The sequence below is a fragment of the Lissotriton helveticus genome, chromosome 3_1 (genome assembly GCF_964261635.1).
Source record: "Lissotriton helveticus chromosome 3_1, aLisHel1.1, whole genome shotgun sequence".
NCBI classification, from domain to species: domain Eukaryota; kingdom Metazoa; phylum Chordata; class Amphibia; order Caudata; family Salamandridae; genus Lissotriton; species Lissotriton helveticus.
In genome coordinates this window covers 1,543,344,193-1,543,362,474 of record NC_136061.1, presented here as the reverse complement: position 1 = coordinate 1,543,362,474, position 18,282 = coordinate 1,543,344,193, and the positions used below count along the sequence as shown (strand labels likewise).

At 45.2% G+C, this 18,282-nt stretch overlaps 1 pseudogene across 1 annotated transcript in view; it reads right to left on the bottom strand.

Moving 5' to 3' along the window:
* Positions 1-326: 326 nt before the first annotated feature.
* The window catches only part of LOC144823607 (sodium channel regulatory subunit beta-2-like), a 122,015-nt pseudogene continuing 104,059 nt past the window's right edge, over positions 327-18,282 (bottom strand). The window contains exons 3-4 of the transcript XR_013608820.1: positions 15,008-15,215; positions 327-526 (exon numbers count right to left, since the gene is read on the bottom strand). The product of XR_013608820.1 is annotated as a sodium channel regulatory subunit beta-2-like (transcript). The remainder of the gene's footprint in view (positions 527-15,007; positions 15,216-18,282) is intronic.

Here is an 18,282-nt window from a genome sequence, read left to right as displayed (position 1 = left end):
GGCATTCTGTGCAGGGAAGAAGTTTCGAGAGGTGTTCTGTGCGGGTTGAGTGTACCTGTTCTAGGCAGGAAAGAAGTGTTCTAAGCTATGAATATGCGTTTCCTGATGGGATATGGAGAGGGCAACGTGCACAGGGCAGGAGGAAGCTGTAGACAGTTGTACTGTCCAGGGGAGGTTTGTTCTGGGCATGTGTGATTTGTTCTGGATGGGGGAGGATTTTTTTTTCTCTAGAGGTGGTGTGTACTGGGAAAGGGGGCGTGTGAGGAGGTGCCCTGTCTTGAGAAGATGTGTTCTGTGTAGGGTTGCTGTGTTCTGAACAGAGGGTCTTACTTAGAGCATTCTTCGGGGTTCCCTTCTCCGTCAGTCTTTCCCTCCTCGTCGGTTTTAGGGTCTTCCGTGTTGAGTTTCTGCTGCTTTTTCCGCCGGACACATTTCACGATGACAAGAATGAGAATCACCACTGCCAGGCAGCCGCCCACTGAGGCACCCACAATCACCGCCACCGTGGAGTCCCGTTCTGGGGGTACTACAGAAAGACAGGCATGGGTTAGACATGAGAGAGAGGCACACCGTTCCCATATGAGGAGGCAAGGCAGTGGCGGCGCAAAAGACAAGAGTGCAGAGTCACTGTAAGGGGAGAAGTGGGTGACCTCAGGGATATTGACCGCTTCACAGCCTGGTTGATAAGACCATTTCTAGAGCACTCTCTACCAGCAAATGTGTCCTGGCACTAAGAGCAGCAGCAGTCCGCCACTGTCCTGACACTCTGTTCGGGGCAACGGGCTGATTAATAAAATGGTAATAAATGATCTTTCTATTTTTTATCTCTGGGGTTTTGGGGGTATTTTAAGTGAGGCAATGCTCCTCTACTCCAACGGAGGAGTCTCCAGAGATACTGCAGAAAAAAGTGCTAAAAAAAGCACTAAAGGGCAAAACAACTTGGCTTTCATTACCTCTTGGCCATAAAATTCTGGTATGTCTGGTAACTCCTGCTGCCTTATACATATATATTATTATGATTATATTGACATCATCAATATTAGTAAAATGAGACTCTGCAGGGCTGAAGAGTTATTCCGTACTTTTTTTTATTTCAAAATATTTTATTGAAAATAAATTTTACAAGTATAATACAATGCAGTATAACAAAATTCTTGGCTGCGGTGGAGAGAGAAGAAGAGAAGAGGAAAAGAGAGAAAAAAGGGGAAAAGGAGAGAGAGAGGGGGGGGGAATTTATCGCTCCAGGTGAGCGTCCAGGGCGGCCCACATTCCCCCTTTGGCGGTGTGGTTCGCTGAGTGGTGATTTGCGGTGATGTTGTCTGCCCCCCTCAGGAAGGTTACCCAGTTGAACCATCGCTTGAAAGTGGCTTTTCCTGTGTTTTTCCAATTAGCTAGGATTGTTTTGGCCGCCACTGTTAGCAGGAGGTCAACTAAGTCGCGGTCTTCTTTGGATTGGAGCTCTGTGGTCATAAAGGCCGTGGCAAGACCAGGTAGTCCACGTTTTGTGTTATTTCCTATGAGCGTGTCAATGAAGTCATGTACTTTGCGCCAGAACACTATGACCTTGGGGCACTCGTATAGGATATGGGACAGGTCACCCTTTGCCTTGTGGCAGTTCCAGCATGAGTTTGTTTCACTGGCACCTATTGCTGCAAGTTTGGCTGGTGTCCAGTATAGTCTGTGTGGTAGCCAGTACTTTGTTTGGGCTAGCTGCGGGGTTACTTTGTTTTTGGAGGCTGAGATCCAGAACTTGGCCCTCTCTTCTTCACTTAGAGTTCTCTCTAGCTTCCCTTCCCAGAATGCCAAGGTTTTGTTGTTCAGTGTTCTGGTGCGAGGGGTGGTGAGTTTGTATATGTGTGCGGTTTGGTGTCCAATCTTGTTTAGGTTGTGTGTGTACTGTATGATGAAGGGTTTGTGTTTTGAGAGGTTGGCTTTGGTGATTGCCGCCTTGATTTTGAGGAATTCGTAGAACTCCTGTTTTGGTAGATTGTGTGTGCGTTGTAGCGCTTCGAATGTGAGCGGGTTGTTTCCTATCGCCAGCTGGGCCGGTGTTGTGATGCTCCTCCCATACCACTCTTTGTTCGCTAGTGTTTTCCCCCTGTGTGTTATTCTAGGGTTATGCCAGATTAATTCCCATTTCAACCCTTTAATACTGAATTCCATATCTCTGTCTACTCTGAGAAGCGCCGCTTTGGTATTTTTGAAGATTGCATTATTGGCCTCTGGGTGTTTGTTTGCCGTCAGTGCCATTAGTGGGTCGGCCCCCCCCAGGATGTCCCTTTCCAGATCAATCCAGACTGGCGTGTCATCTGGCGTAGGGGAGATCCAGTGTATGCCTTGTTTCGCCAGGCATGCTGTTTGGAAGGCCTTATAATTAGTCATGTTCAGCCCCCCCAGATCTTTCTTCAGTCTGAGTTTCGAGAGGCTGATTCTGGCTTTTTTCCCCCTCCATAGGAATGAGTTGATTGCCTTGTCCAGTTTTTTATGAAAGTCTGCGGTTAGGGTTAGCGGTAGCATACTTAGCAGGTAATTCAGCATTGGTGTGATCATCATCTTGATCGTCTCGACTCGACCCCACCAGCTGATGAATTTAGGGCTCCAGGCCTCTAGTTTGCTTCTGATCTTCTTCAGCATTGCCTCCTCGTTGTGGTTCAGGGTCGACCTTAGGTCTCTTCCAAAGAGGAGAACCAGGTATTTCAGGGGCTTCGTTTGCCAGGCTAGTCCGGACGTGCCCAGCACTGTTTTTGTTGTGTGACAGTTCATTGGCTTGCATTCAGATTTGTCGCGGTTTAGTCTGTATCCTGAGACATGCGCATATTCCTCAATTGTTTGCATCAGAGCTTCAATTGAGGTTTCGGGGTCATTTGTGGTGATTAGGATGTCATCGGCGTACGCTGCCAGTTTGAACGCGTTCTCTCCGACACGTACGCCTGTTATCAGTGGGTTGTTCCTATTCATGTGGAGGAGTGGTTCTAGTGCGAGTAGGAACAGCCCTGGTGAGAGTGGACAGCCTTGCCTTGTCCCCCTCTCTAGGGTGAACACAGCCGACGTTGTCGCATTGACCACTACTCGTGCTCGGGGGTTATGGTAGAGTGACATCACCATCCCTTGGTATTTGTCACCTAGTCCGAATTTGCGCAAGCATTGGTCGAGGAAGGGCCATGAGACTCTATGAAGGCCTTTTCTGCGTCAAGCGCAATCATTACTGCCTTTTCCATGCTGTTGGCCGTGCGGTTTATGAGGTGGCATAGTAGTCTAGTGTTGTCTTGTGAGAGTCTGTTCTTCAGGTAGCCTACTTGCGATTTGTTTATGAGGTGAGGCAGGTAGGTGTTCAGCCTTGCTGCCATTACTTTGCCGTAGATTTTGCAATCCACGTTTATTAGAGAAATCGGGCGGTAGTTCTGCGGGAACTGTGAGTCCTTCCCCTCTTTGGCGATGACAATGATGTTCGCCTCCGCCATCGAGTTCGTCATGTTACCTCTGTTTGCGCATGTTCTGAAGACTTTGACCATGGTACCCTTAAGCAGGTGCTGGAATTGTTTGTAGAAGGCGGCCGTGTACCCGTCCGGGCCCGGCGCCTTGTTTGGCTTTAGGGAGTCTATTGCCATCCCTACCTCGGTTTCAGTTATGTCTTGCTCGAGTGAGTCTCTTTGTTCATTAGTGAGTTTGGGGAGTGCAAGTTTGTCTAGCAGGTTAGCTCCACCGTCTGTCGCCAGTGATTTGCCCGCCATATATCGTTCCTTGTAGAATTCCCTGAAGGTTTCCAGGATTTGTTTGTTGGCCGTGTGTGTCTTGTTCGCTTTGTCTGTTATCGCTGCAACAGAGTGTTGCCTTTGCTTTGCCTTCAGGTAACCTGCTAGTGCTTTGCCTGGGTTGTTTGCTGAGCATAAGTTTATGGATTTGTACTTGTTAATCCAAGTGCCTGCCCTTTCGCTTAGTGTTTTGTTAAGTTCATACGTTTTTTTTGTAAGTGCGGTGAGCGTGTTCCTGTCTACGAGGTTCGCACTGTGGTTCTTTTCTAACTCCTTTATCCTCCTCCTGTTTCTGTTCATCCTAGCTTTGATGCCCAGAAACTTCCCTCTTATCGTGGCTTTTAGTGCTTCCCAAAGGGTTGTGGTGTCTGTCTCCTCAATGTCGTTAAATGCTAGGTACTTTTTTATCGCACCTTCTACCTCCGTTATATTTGCAAGGCTTTCTAGTATGTCGCTGTTGAGACGCCAGCTACGACTCGGCTTCTCATTGTGCTTCCCGCTGATTGAGAGGGTTATGTGTGCGTGATCTGAGATTGTTATAGGGCCGATCTCCGTTGATTCTGTGAGGTGTGTGTGGGTGGAGGACATGAGTATGTAATCAATTCTGCTGTATGAGTTGTGCGGGTGTGAGTAGAATGTGTACTCTCCGGCACTGGGGTGTTGTAGCCTCCATGGGTCTGACAGCTCTAACTTAGCGCATATGTTCTTGAGTGTGTTTTGCTCTTGTGCTGTGTGGCTGGTCGATGGTTTGGTTCATGTCTCCCGCTAGGATCAACAGCTCTCCCTGAGGGATGTTGCTGAGCTCGTTCTCCACATCCTCCCAGAATTCCCTGTCTGTTGAGTTCGGGCCTGTATGTTCGAATCTGTGTTCCGGGTCACGTGGGTGTGTTGGTAGCTTATAGAGGGGTTTTTTAATGGCTTATTAGCAAGAGGAATAAATTAGAGTGCAATAACTTAATTTAATATTGTTGCGCTCTAATTTATTCCTCTTGCTAATAAGCCATGTCTTATTCTATCCCGCGGTTTAAAGATCACGTCAATTCAATCTACAGTTGGAAGCCGCCGAACCTTGACCCTCCCATTTAGCCAACACGTGAGCATCTCTGTAGATTAAAAAAAACCTCTATAGGCTACCAACACACCCACGTGGCCCGGAACACAGATTCGAACATACAGTCTGATGCAACACGTATGTCTACCTCCACGGTTGTTTTCCTTACCTACCCCGGACCATGCTAGTTTAGATCGGTTAATCTTTTTAGAAATGATCGTAACAACCAGCGTAATGGTTTCACACATAGCTACCCTGTTTCTGATGAATTGGCTCGTATCAGTTGATATTTTTGTTCACTTTCTTTAAACTTATGAGCTAGCAGTCTCTTTTGTTCACCATAACGTTGATATAAATGCATTACCCAGTAAGAACGCTTTAGCTGCAGATTATATATGTGACACTCGTGTACTGTTGCTTTTCACTGAATGCTAGGGTTCTGAATGTTTTCTTATCATTATTTTTCAACAGGCTCCTGACGGAGGGTTACTATTCTTTAACCCGAAATGCATTGGGCATGATATAAACTATTGAATTTTCATGAACACAATGAACTTTCTTTAATGATGTTGAAATTTTAAAAAAACCAAGATGAATCAATAAAAGAAATTATGCAATCGATGATCTTTTCACTCGTGATGCTATAATTCAATGAAATGCAATGAAAACTGGTAAAATATATGAATAAGTGAGTGAAGAAACTCAGCAGTTTCATTTAAAAGGAGCGGATCCTTTGTGGTTTGTCAACCACATTTTGCATTATCTTGTCATCCCTGCCAGCCATTTTGTCAAATCCTCTTCTCGCGAGGTGTATGGACAACCTGTCTTTTTTTTGTTGGCCTATCTGTTGGCCTGCTTGATGTGGTCCACTGCTGCCTGTTTGTTCGGTTGTCCTGTCTTTCGTGGTTTCGCTGAAAGTGAACCTGCTGGGTCACCTTATTGTTCTTGTTCTGGTTTTACTGGACGCCAGGACTCCCTTTGTGCGCTTCTACTGTATGTCGTCTTGTGGGTTTGCTGCTCCTGCTTTAGTAGCAACCCGCTGCCTGTTTGGTCTTCCTGCATGCGCTTCTGGGAGGGCTATGCTTAGGTTTGTTTTCTGCTGCTTCTGTACGTCCGCCTTATATGGTCACCGCTTGGCTTCCTCTACGTTAGTTGTATTGTCTATTTACCCCTTGCTTGGCTGCGTTCTATGCTGCTCCGCGCCGTCATACACTTGGTTTGTATTGGGCCAGAATTGGCTCGCTCGATCCAGCCGACTTCGCCTTGGGTTTATGTTTAGCGGTGTGTCTCTTGCTTGCTTGGTTGTCGGCGTGTATTGCGGGTTGCGGATGCTGCTACTAGGTCTATGCAGTGGGTTGGCTGCCCAGAGTAGCGCCTGGGTTCGTCGTGTTATGCCACTAATTGCGCAGCCTCGTAGCCAGCTTAATCTGCGACCTGGCTGTGTTTGCGCGGAGCTGGCCCCCCTCTGGTGAGGTCTCAAGACGGCCGTCTCCCGAAGTAGGTGTAGTTTCGGTTTCGTTTCGTTTGTCCCCTTTTTTTTTTCCCTGTTATTGCTTGCTGTTGCTTTCTGTGTGGCTTGCTCGGACCTACCCGCTGGGGTGGGGGGGGGGTTGGCACAGGTCGCTTAGCTGGTGCTTCGCTAGGCTGCTCACCTGCCGCTTGTGGTTCCAGCACGACCCGCTACCTGCACCTTCCGCTTTCCCGTGTGTTCGGTTTTAGCGCCGGCTCGCCTAGTCTGTGCAGCCTTCGTGACGAAAACTTGTGGCTTCCTTCTGGAGCCTCCTTCACCCAGTGTTGCTGTGGGCGTGTCCCAGGTGCTTGGGCCGAGCTTGCCCCTCCCAAGATGGCCACCTTCCGGGGTCTCTTTCGATTACTGTGCCGCGGAGTAGATTTGGCCAGCTCCCTAGTACCTCCTTGTGCCGTTCTCTACCTTTGATGTTCCGAGTTTGGATCGCCGCTCCTAGTGCTTATTCTGCCTCTCTGCGCTCTCCTTCTTCGGATCACTGGCGTGCCGCCCAACTCAAGATGGCTGCCTTGGGTCCTTGTAGTGGGGGTTGGTTTCAGTTTCACGCCGTGTACGCACTTTAGGCTCACGGACTTATCGATCGCCGTTTTGTGGCCCGTCTTGTCCCGCCGGTGCAGCCTTTCAGCTTAGCGCGTTGTTCGTCCTTTTGTCCTTCTGCGCGTTGCTTGGAGGATTGTTTTGCAGCGTGTGGTGGTCTATACGTAATATCCCCCTGCTTACGCCGCCATCTTAGCTGTGCTGTTCACCTCGCCGCTGCCGGCACTCTTTGCCTTCTTTCGGTTCCGCCCTGCCGTCTCTATTGTTCTGTTTCGTCTCTTCTTGTGCCCCAAGTGTTCCCACGACCGCCGCTACCTTTTTTGTTGGGATTCCGGGCAGTTTCGCTGTTTAGCTCGCCGTTGTTTGCTACGGGGTTGCGGAGCTCTTGGACTTAGGCGTCTGCCTGCGTTGCCATCCAAGCCACGCCCCCTTTCCGTACTTTTTAATCACAATGTTTATAAAGAGGAGTGGAAAATATGGTATGTGCTGGAGGGTTGGACTCTGTTGTCTCTTGCAGTAGTTTTGGACATGCGAGGGTGTGAGTCAGGCGGGCAGCTAGACTCAAATTTCGGGGGGGGGGGGGCTGGAAAATATTTCGGGGGGGGGGCTAATTATTTCAACCACAGACAGAGTGGTGGTATGAAGGGGAAAACACACAACAAAACCCTAATTTACAAGTAAATGGTCTAAACGGTCTTTTAAAGACCTGTTAAGTACTCGGGTGCGGCTGCAATTTGACAGTCGCCAGCCCGCAAATCTGTGGCAGCCCGGGCTGACACACACGACGGGGGGGGGGGTTGACTGAAGCCCCGTGGGCCCAATAGGTGTTGCGCGCCTGGTGTAAGTCCTTAATATGTTGTAAATTATGTATATACTCGGTTAGGAAGCTATGACATGCAATGTATTTGTCCCGTTTTAGAAATTATGAGAACAAGGGAAAAGCTTATATGAAAAATATTGCATGTTTATGATGTATCTCTTTTTGATTTTGCACTACCTTCACTTTTGTTTTTCACTAATTTCGTACGTATAAAAACGACATACTCCATAATGCTTCGCGATCTAGGAACCAGAAGTTGTAAGATACACATTTGTATTTAATTGACCTTAACAAACCGTTAAGCTAAAACCATGAACAAGGTCTCAGGCAGACTGAAATGCTGCTTGTGGTATTTGCCCGTGAAAAATTGAAAAGGATTAAAAAACCTTTAACATCTCCGTGAGTGCGATCCATTTTCTCCCGTTCGGGATTTTTTTTTTATTTATTATATATATATATATATATATATATATATATATATATATATATATATATATATATAGCTGACCCAATACATTTTTCTTGAGGCCGGAACAAAGTGTCGTCATCCCTTGCAACGCGCTGCGAAGTGAGGAAACTGTGATATTTGAGGACCGCGACTCGGGAGGTCCACTGAGCCGACACACCCGTTGATTTGGCAGGCGACGGCTTTTCCTGGGTATGGAGGAGCAAATATATATATATTTATATATATATATATATATATATATATATATATATTTTTTTTTTTTTCACTGAAAAAACCATAGGTTTCACACATGTTATAGTTAGCTGGAAATTTCACTCATACAAAACCATTGAAATTCACCCGTTATAGTTAGTTCAGCTAACTATAACTCGCGAGCCCGCAATGCACTGCTGATGACGTCACATATTACATCACTCATGACATGGTCAGTGACATCACTCATGACATCTCAAATGACATCACTGATGACATCACTGATGACATCATCCAGTGAATGTGTGTCTGTCTGAAAAATAAAACATTTTTATATATGTATATCTAAAGGTTGATGGAAGAATAAATGGGTAAATAAATGTCTAAATGGATGTTTTTTTGTAAAAATGATTGCATAACTGACTTATTAAGTGCATCTTAATGAATACATGTAGTAGCGAGTAATGTTTAAATATGTAAATACCTGTATTAGTGTCTCACTTTGTCTATAAGTGGCTGCATGGGTTGGTGAATAGCTACATGAGTGTCTATATGAGTTATTAGTTGGTTTTTTTGAGTATCAGTATGAGTGTCTATATGGTTCGGTGGGGAGTATTACTTAGCGCATCGATGCATGAATGAGTGGCTCACTGTTTGTATGTGTTTTGAAGACAGCATGTGTGCAGGACTGTATGGGTGGATGAGTGTGTATATGGGTGTGTTAATGAGTGAATGACTGTCTCAATAGTGTCTTTATGAGTAAGTACATATGTTTTAAACTAGTATATGTGAGTATTGATGTATATAAGTGAGTATATGTGAGAGTGAGAGATTGGAAGAGTTCCTGTATAAATAAGTATGTGTTTCTATAAGTGATTGTTTAAGAGAGTAAGTATGTGTAAGTTTCTGTAGAAGTAAGTGTAGTGGTGTGTGTATAGTTGTATATGCAAGTAAATGGATGTTTGATAGTTTATTTGCATGTGTGAGTATGTGTGTGAGTAACTCTATGGATGAGTATCGGTGTGTAACAGGATGTATCGGTGTATGAGTACATATGATAAGTGAGTACATGTATGAGTGACTATATAGAACTGTTGGTGAATGAATGGATGTGTATGTAGATTTTGGAATTACTGAATAGGTTGTTGTAACTGGTATTGATATCTAAATTTTTTTGAAAATTTTAGTTTCTATTTTTGAATGTGTGTATCAAAGGTTATATTACGCTGAGAGGAGGTCTGCCACTCTTTCACAAGGAGATGTCATCAGCGATGTCATCAGTGATGTCATTTGAGATGTCATCAGTGATGTCATGAGTGATGTCACTGACCATGTCATGAGTGATGTAATATGTGACGTCATCAGCAGTGCATTGCGGGCCCGCGAGTTATAGTTAGCTGAACTAACTATAAGGGGGGAATTTCAATGGTTTTGTATGAGTGAAATGTCCAGCTAACTATAACATGTGTGAAACCTATGGTTTTTTCAGTGAATTTCTAAGGTTTTTTAAATGCTAATTCCTAACTATAACGTGGCTGAAACCTATGGTTTTTTCAGTGAATTCCTAAGGTTTTTTAAATGCTAATTCCTAACTATAATGTGGATGAAACCTATGTTTTTTCGGTGAATTTCAAAGGTTTTGTAAATGATCATTTTTAAATGTATTAATTGTTATATTTGTATACTGATTTACTACATTGTTTTAAAGTATTTATTTTTAGATATTTTATTTTTTAAATTGTAATATATTTTATTTTATTTTATATTTTTTTAATTTATATATATTTTATATAGCAGGCAATAATATCCTATGGAAGGAAATTCAAGTTACTGGTAAGTACAGTTAAAATTACTTTTCAGGGACAGTAGTGAGCTGAAAGATGCAGCACTGAGTTCTTTCCTGATAACAGGTGAGTAAATCGGAATTTGTAGTTCAACTGATTTTAAAGGAATTTTTTTAAGTACCAAAACTCCACACTTAGAAGCATTTCCAAGTGAAACCAGTCAATGTTAGCCTATGGAAGGAAATTCAAGTTATTGTAAGTATGGTTAGAATTACTTTTCAGCATCAGTAGTGAGCTGAAAGATGCAGCACTGAGGTCTCTCCTGATAACAGGTGAGTAAATCGGCATTCGTAGTTCGGCTGATTTTACAGGAATATTTGTACGTTTCAAAAATAGAAACTTTTCTGGTGAAAACCACACAATAGATTCCTATGGAAGGACATACAAGTTACTGGTAAGTACGCTTAGATTTACTTTTCAGGGTCCGTACTGGGCTCAAAGATGCAGCACTGACGTCTCTCGTGATAACAGGTGAGTAAATCTGAATTCGTAGTTCCGCTGATTTTAGAGGAATATTGTGCTCAATAGTGAAGGAAGGGGGCGGGGCCTGAGGTGACATGTGTGCAAACACGCCCTGTGGCGCGTTTTAGGTTGGGGAATTAATTCCCCTTCAATCCTGAGGTCCCTTGTGAGCCAACTAGCCCACCAGGTACCTCCAGTATGCGCCAGGGAGCTGCGTTGCAGAGAGGTGTTCAGAGGCACGCCCCCTTTTTACAACACTCTGCAACGCAGCTCCGTGGCGCTTACTGGAGGTACCTGTTGGACTAGTTGGCCCCTAGGGGACCTCTGCATTGAAGAGGAATTAATTCCCCAACTTAAAACGCGCCACAGGGCATGTTTGCACACATATCACCTCAAGCCCCGCCCCCTACCTTCACCACTGTGCAAATGCGCCCCGTAGCGCGTTCTAAGTTGGGGGATTAAGTCCCCTTGCATACTGGAGGTCCCTGGGGGCCAATTAGCCCACCAGGAACCTCCAGTATGTGCCAGGGGGCTGCGTTGCAGAGAGGTGTAAAAAGGGGCGTGGCCTCAATACACCTCTCTGCAACGTAGCCCCCTGGCGCATTTGCAGAGGGGGATCTAATTCCCCTTGCATACTGGGGACCCTGGAGGCCAACTAGCCCACTAGGAACCTCCAGTATGCACCAGGAGGCTGCGTTGCAGAGAGGTGTAATGAGGCCACGCCCCGTTTTACACCTCTGCAACGCAGCCCCCTGGCAGATTTGCAGAGGGGGAACTAATTCCCCTTGCATACTGGGGGTCCCTGGGGACCAACTAGCCCACCAGGAACATCCAGTATGTGCCAGGGGGCTGTGTTGCAGAGAGGTGTAATGAGGCCATGCCCCTTTTTACACCTCTCTGCATCGCAGCCCCCTGGCGCGTTTGCAGAGGGGGAACTAATTCCCCTTGCATACTGGTGGTCCCTGGGGGCCAACTAGCCCATCAGGAATCTCCAATATGTGCCAGGGGGCTGCGTTGCAGAGAGGTGTAAAAAGGGGCGTGACCTCATTCCACCTCTCTGCAACGCAGCCCCCTCGCGTGTTTGCAGAGGGGGAACTAATTCCCCTTGCATACTGGGGGTCCCTGGGGGCCAACAAGCCCACCAGGAACCTCCAGTATGCACCAGGGGGCTGCATTGCAGAGAGGTGTAATGAGGCCACGCCCCTTTTTACACCTCTCTGCAAGACAGCCCCCTGGCGCCTTGCAGGGGGCTGCCTTGGGGCTGGTTCTACCGAGGCACAAGATGGCTGCCAACACTTCCTGGTTTGGAGTGTTGACAGACAGTTGACAGCCAATCAGCACGCAGCTCGTGCTCGTAATTGTACATTTTACGGTACGCTTACCATACGCGTACGGTACTTCATCTATAGATATATCTATGATTTTACTTTTGATTTTCTCAGGAACTACTGAACGGATTTACACCATTTAACAAAAAGGGTAATCTGCGAATCAAACTCTACCTTTTTGCCACATTTGGTGTAATTCCGTTCAGCCGTTCGGGCTGTAGCCCTGGCTAAAGGTCCTATGGAAAATTGCATGGGAAAAACACGTTTTGGGACCCCCCCTTTTTTCTCAATACCCGCTTCACGAATCACCCTCAAACTTTCAGGGAAGGAGCGGAGCAGGCGATCTTCTTGGAGAATTTCGCAAAGATTCGTCAACCGGCACCAAAGTTATTCCAAATAGAATGTTGCGGATTTCCTATGGAAACTAGGTCCTAACTATAACTACCTACTGGCGATATATATATATATTTCCAACAAAGTTCGCCAGTCCCCCAGCCGTCTAGCGGCGGCGGGCTCGAGCGAGGAGGCGACCCTCAAGTATTCCAAACAGCAACTTTACAATTCAAAAGAAGTCAACTCGAGCCCAAATCCGTTAGCGTGAAGATTTTTTGGATCAATATAAGCAATTGCATCTTCTTTATCAAAACTTGGAGTATCAAGACATTATGAAAGTGTCAACTTTAATCATAAGCCCACTAGGGCGGAATTGTATCCCGAAAAGATCGTATATATCATATATATTAATTTTGTTAACAAAGCCCACTAGGGCAGAATTGCAAGTTTGCAAATAAGAATATATCACGCACGCGTTGGATTCGTTTTGCAACATTTAAATGAATAATTGATAATTTTTATGTCTTGAGGTTTTAAACTAGAGCCTCAATTATAGTTGCTATCACTTTATCAATGTTGTTTATGAAACATTGAGAATTGTAGATGCATGCTTTATCTGATAAGATATTCAAAGATGGCCGCCATTTAGTGGTTCAATATTCATCTGTGAAAAGACAAGTAGTCCTACTTTTATGTTTATGGTTTGTTCACTTTATAAACTTTGAATGAAAAAACTATTGTTACCCGTGACCAAGGTGCGGCTGCACTGAAACGCGTCGGGTGTTGTTTGACATCCCTGTGTGTTAAATAAATCTTCACGCTAACATAATTTGGGCTCAAGTTGACTTCTTTCGAATTGTAAAGTTGCTGTTTGGAATATATATATATATATATATATATATATATATATATATATATATATATATATATATATATATATAAATATATATATACTCCGTTCTGCTCCTTAACAGATGTACTCAGACCAGGCACGCAACACCCATTGAACTCACCGGGCTTCAGCCCCCCCCCGTCGTGTGTGTCAGCCCGGGATGAGACAGATCCCGGGCACACACACAGCCGCACCCGAACGTTTAACAGGTCTTTAAAAGACCATTTCAATGTTAATGAGGCCTTGCTGTTGTTTCACCCCTTGTTGGAGGCCCTGCAGCTCCACTCTGCCTACTGATTAAAGGTTCAGCCCCCCCGAAATTTTTTCTTAGCCCCCCCGAAATTTGGCTCAAGTTGCGCCTCTGACTCGGACACAACACGCTGCTCGTGAAGATAATTTCATTGCAGGAAACAGCAAGAGCTGAAATGCGTTGTTTCCTGCAATAAAATTATCGTCACAAGCAGCGTGTTGTGTCCGAGTACATCTGTTAAGGAGCAGAACGGAGTATTCATATATCGGGCTTCCGGTACCCTAACTCGGAATGCCCGCGAGTTAGCCTGGCAAATCCTTCAATCCCCATAAAAAATATCCACAGGTCAAACCTGCCGAAATTTATGGGGGATGGGGGGGGGATCCTTTGTAAATACTAGGCGAGCGGGTTTTGATGTGCTACCTACCTGATAAATTCTGACTCATCCAAGTCTGATATTCATGGATTAGGCCTGTGATAAATATCACATCTATAAAGCCCTAAATACATTTTATGTTTTTAGTTGTTTATGAAAAAAAGTAAGCAATTCAATGGAATCTAAGCGGAGCATTTCAGGCTTTAGAAGTAAGAAAGCTAAAAGACGTTTCATCTAGCTTGGAAGGTCTAATGGCAGGAATGCATATAAGATTAGCAGACATGGAACAGGAAGGTTAATATTTAAGTAGTGATTGTTAAACTGCATTTATCAGCAAAGGTGAATTTGTAACTAAGCAGGCTCGGACTGGGACAGAAAACAGGCCCTGGCACTAAAATAAAAGTGGTCCCCCTTAGTGAATTAGAAAGCTAAAAGAGAGAACCATGTTTGGAAGTTGGGGCAGTTTTGAACTTGTAAATACACTCTGTATAAGTGTTTTGCGGGGTATGGAAGACAGCATGGATTTGAGCTTACTGCAGGCAATGTTTGTTTTAATATTTGAGAAATCAACAGTAAAAACCGGCTCAGCAAATCCTAAAATAGACCCTTAAACAGCCAAATCATCAGCTCACACATTGACATGTCAGACCAGCCCATCGGACACAGTCTGATTTGCCCTATAAGCCTGTCCGAGCCTGTATCTAACAGAAAAATTGAGCTTGCTGGGGTTTTTCTGGCAGGACATGGTGGGCTTACAGAGTTTGTCTTTGGCAGGAAGTGAGGATCACTGAGTTTGTCTCTCACAATGAATGTGGCTGACTGAGCTGCATCTATTGGGAAAGAGAGAACCTTTCAGATACATCTGACAGAAAGCGGGTTTGATGACCTTGCATTTGGGATGAAGTTTCGATCACTCAGTTTGTACCTAATAGGAATGGCGTTTCCTCCTGCATTTTCCATTGTCACACTAGAGGCTCCCACAAGCACAATGCTACTGGTGCATCAGTCAGGATTCCCCATACTGGAAACGTAGCAACTCTCCCCTAAACTCTGCTCTTGGATGTAATGCTTAGCAACAGTTCTTAGACATTTTACATCTGTTCTCTATCCCTCACAATGCTATCAACCCTCTGTCCTGGACTGCTTGGACTTTAAGCATACTGACTAGACACAAACCTTCTGTAACCACTCGAAGGAGAATCTTGCCAATGCCAGTTGTGCGGTCTGGTGGGTTTTTCACGTAGCAATTGTACATCCCTTCATCTTCCAGCTGCACGTTGCGAATGGTGAGGGACACGTCATTCTTCGCCGTATCCCCTGTGAACTCAATGTGCTTGAAGCGCTCCAGCTTCAGGTTAATGACCTTCAAGCGGAATGTGATAAACTGTGAAATTGGAAAGAAAGGATAGGAAATTATCATGGGACACACACTGAAAGACAGATTCAGACTTGGGCAAGGACACATGCAGATACTGGGTTAAGAATTACAAACTGAGCTAAGATCCACAGATCTGAAACCGAGCTATGGACAGACATACTCAGCCAAGTTCCACTGGTATAACTCCCCGGCATCTTCCACATACACACAGACTGATCCGAGGACATACGCATCAACTGATACAGATTTAGGGCCTGACTTTGACTTTGTTGGGTGGTCTGCCGCCCATGATAGTAGCAGAAGTCTTTCTTGTTCACCCCGGCTAGACAACTGTCTGCCATATTTTAAGATCCCCGTGACCCCAGGCTAGGTGATTGAGGCTTCAGTGAGGAGCTGCCATCACAGCAGTTCTTCTGAGGGCACTGAAAGTTTGGTGAGCTTCCGAAATGTTTCAGCCAGCAGCTCACCAAACTTTTTGTTTTCCAAAAATAAACTCCCAAACTGGCACCTTGTTTTTGAAAAATAAAAAAGCTAATGAGCCTGACTCCCTGGGAGTTTTCTCCTAGGGTGTCGGAGTTATTTTTCTGTTTGGATCCGCCAGTGTTTGTTGAAGACTAAATGGCCTATGGCAGATTGAGTTAAGACATACAGACATGGCGATTGAGCCAACGACGCTCAGACTAAGCCCAGAATAAGAAGACACAGAGTGATACAGATGACACCAGGAACATAGACACAATTGAACATGGAGGAAGAAAAAGAGAAGAAGAGATGTTGAGAGCAACTGTGGTGGGCAGAAGGGGATAGGGAATGACAAAAGTGGGTCGAAGATGGTGTAAGTACGACTAAGCCCACATCCCATTGATACCACTACTGCACAGTGCCATAAATAGAAAGATGGTAGAGGACAAATCAACCAGCGGTGAAAAGGGGGCGCGGACGATAGAGAATAGGAGAGTAGGCATAAAAAGACAATATACAGAAATACAAAGGCCCGGATTTACTTACATTTTGCGCTGAGTTTGCATCACAAAAGTGATGCAAACTTGTGCAAAATGTTTCTTTTAAAATTTACTTTCCAGCGCAAAACTTGCTTTGCCTTGCTCTGCGTCCAGGGGCGTTCCTTTTTGGGTACATGGGCATTCCCATGCAACCACCCATGGTTTTTGATGCAAAACCATATCTACTAACAAGAATAGACAGGGTTTTGCACCACAAAATAATGCCTCTTTGAAGCAGGCGAAAAAAGATAAATGTTTTTATTTCTTTTAACTTTTCCCACTTTGCAACTGTGCTGCACTGTACATCACACATTTAGAGTGGGAAAAGTTTTAAAGTTAGTATAAGCATAGTATTTGGTACTAAAAGGGTACCCTTCCAGTGCAAAACTATGCCAGACATGATGCCGACAATTGGCTAGGGAGAGATCCATATTTTAGTAGAGATGGTGCTTTCCTGCTCTCTCCTTCTCACGCAAACTAGCACAGCCACTTTGGGTGCTGCACTGTATTCTGAGAAACCTTTGGAAATCAGGGCTAAAGTGTGACAGTCAGGCAAGGGAGAATGGCTCAGGTGGGCAAGCGAGATAGGCAGATGAAGGTTTCAGTGATGCCATAGAAAGAAGGGATGGGAAAGAGGGACGGTTGTGAGAAAAATAATGAAGAATGGAACAAATAGAGGAGGCTAGAGAATTGATATGGAGAACAGGGTATATCGCTCTGTGACAGCAATTAGCTCACCACATGCTTACTTGTCATGATCATTATCATGTCAATAATATGAGAAACAAGCCGCAAAGATTATTGACGCAGGAGCTACATGTATCTATATGGATTTAATATGTTAAGATAGCATTAATGACACACATCAGTACGTTCCAATTAATATCATAAATCTGGAGACCCATGAATACTTCTCCAATTTCTTGTACCTTATGTCAGTTTAGTCAATATCACATTACAAGTCTTCTTTGTACTGAATACACAGTCTTCCACCTCCAATTTTCCTGCTACTAAAGATTTTAAGATTTTCTTTAAATTATATATAGGCTTTCCGGATTTCCGTTTAACTCGAAAAACAACGATTGAACCCCGCCCCCGAAATGAAAATCTACACATCCGGTTAAAACCGGAAACCAAATAAATCCAACATTTCTTACCAGGAAGACAATCCGGACTGAGACCCCTCTGAGGCAGAGGGATGGGTACTGTAAGTGACACTTGTGACAGCCAGAGGAAGTCACAGCAAGGTGGCAGTGGCATAACAAAACTTGAGGGGGTCCCCTGCCAGGTACATGGAGGGGCCTCCGCTTCAGATTTAGTCAGGAGCTCTCGGGCCAGAGTACTGTGCTGAGGGTGCCCCTTGCAGCTCGGCCCCCGCGCACTTCGGGAGCAGCGAGGGCCTGTGTCACGCCACCACTAGGTGGAAAAGTAGCCCCGACATAAGCCTCTGCAGGGTATCATGGTGGCTGAAGCGCAGGCGGAACAAACACAAGCAACAAATGAGATAACATGCTGGTGGGAGAGCCAGCTGTTTGGAAGAAAGGGCAGCTTCTTGAGTGAAAGATAGAGGACAGAAGCCGACAGGGCGAGGCTATGAGCGGGGTGTGGTTTACGACAGTAGAAGAGGTAACCAATGTACTCTCTTGGCCCTAGGCTATGCCACACGAAAAGGCGCAGTCCAGTATTACCTGCCCCCTCCTCAACAAGTTGGTCTTGCTAGTGTTTCCTGGCTCAAGGCCATGGGTACTCACAAACAATTTCCCAGGGGCCACAAATTTGGTCTGTGATGTGACAAAGGGCTGCATTGATACCAGCAAGGTGGCGGTCGGGTCACCGTCACGGTTTGGAGGAGCACCCGGGTGAGCAGACAATGTTGAGTATTGAGAGTCAAGCAAATCCTCCAGTGTGTGTGTGTCCCACCTTGAATACATTACCTCACTTTTGTGAGTGTATAATCCCATCCTCTGACAGTGTGCCCTTTGAACTTGAGGCCATGATTCAAGTCTGTACTACTAGTTTTGAAGGCTCACCTGCATGGAACCTGTTCCTAGGTGCAGGAGACTTTGTCAGTT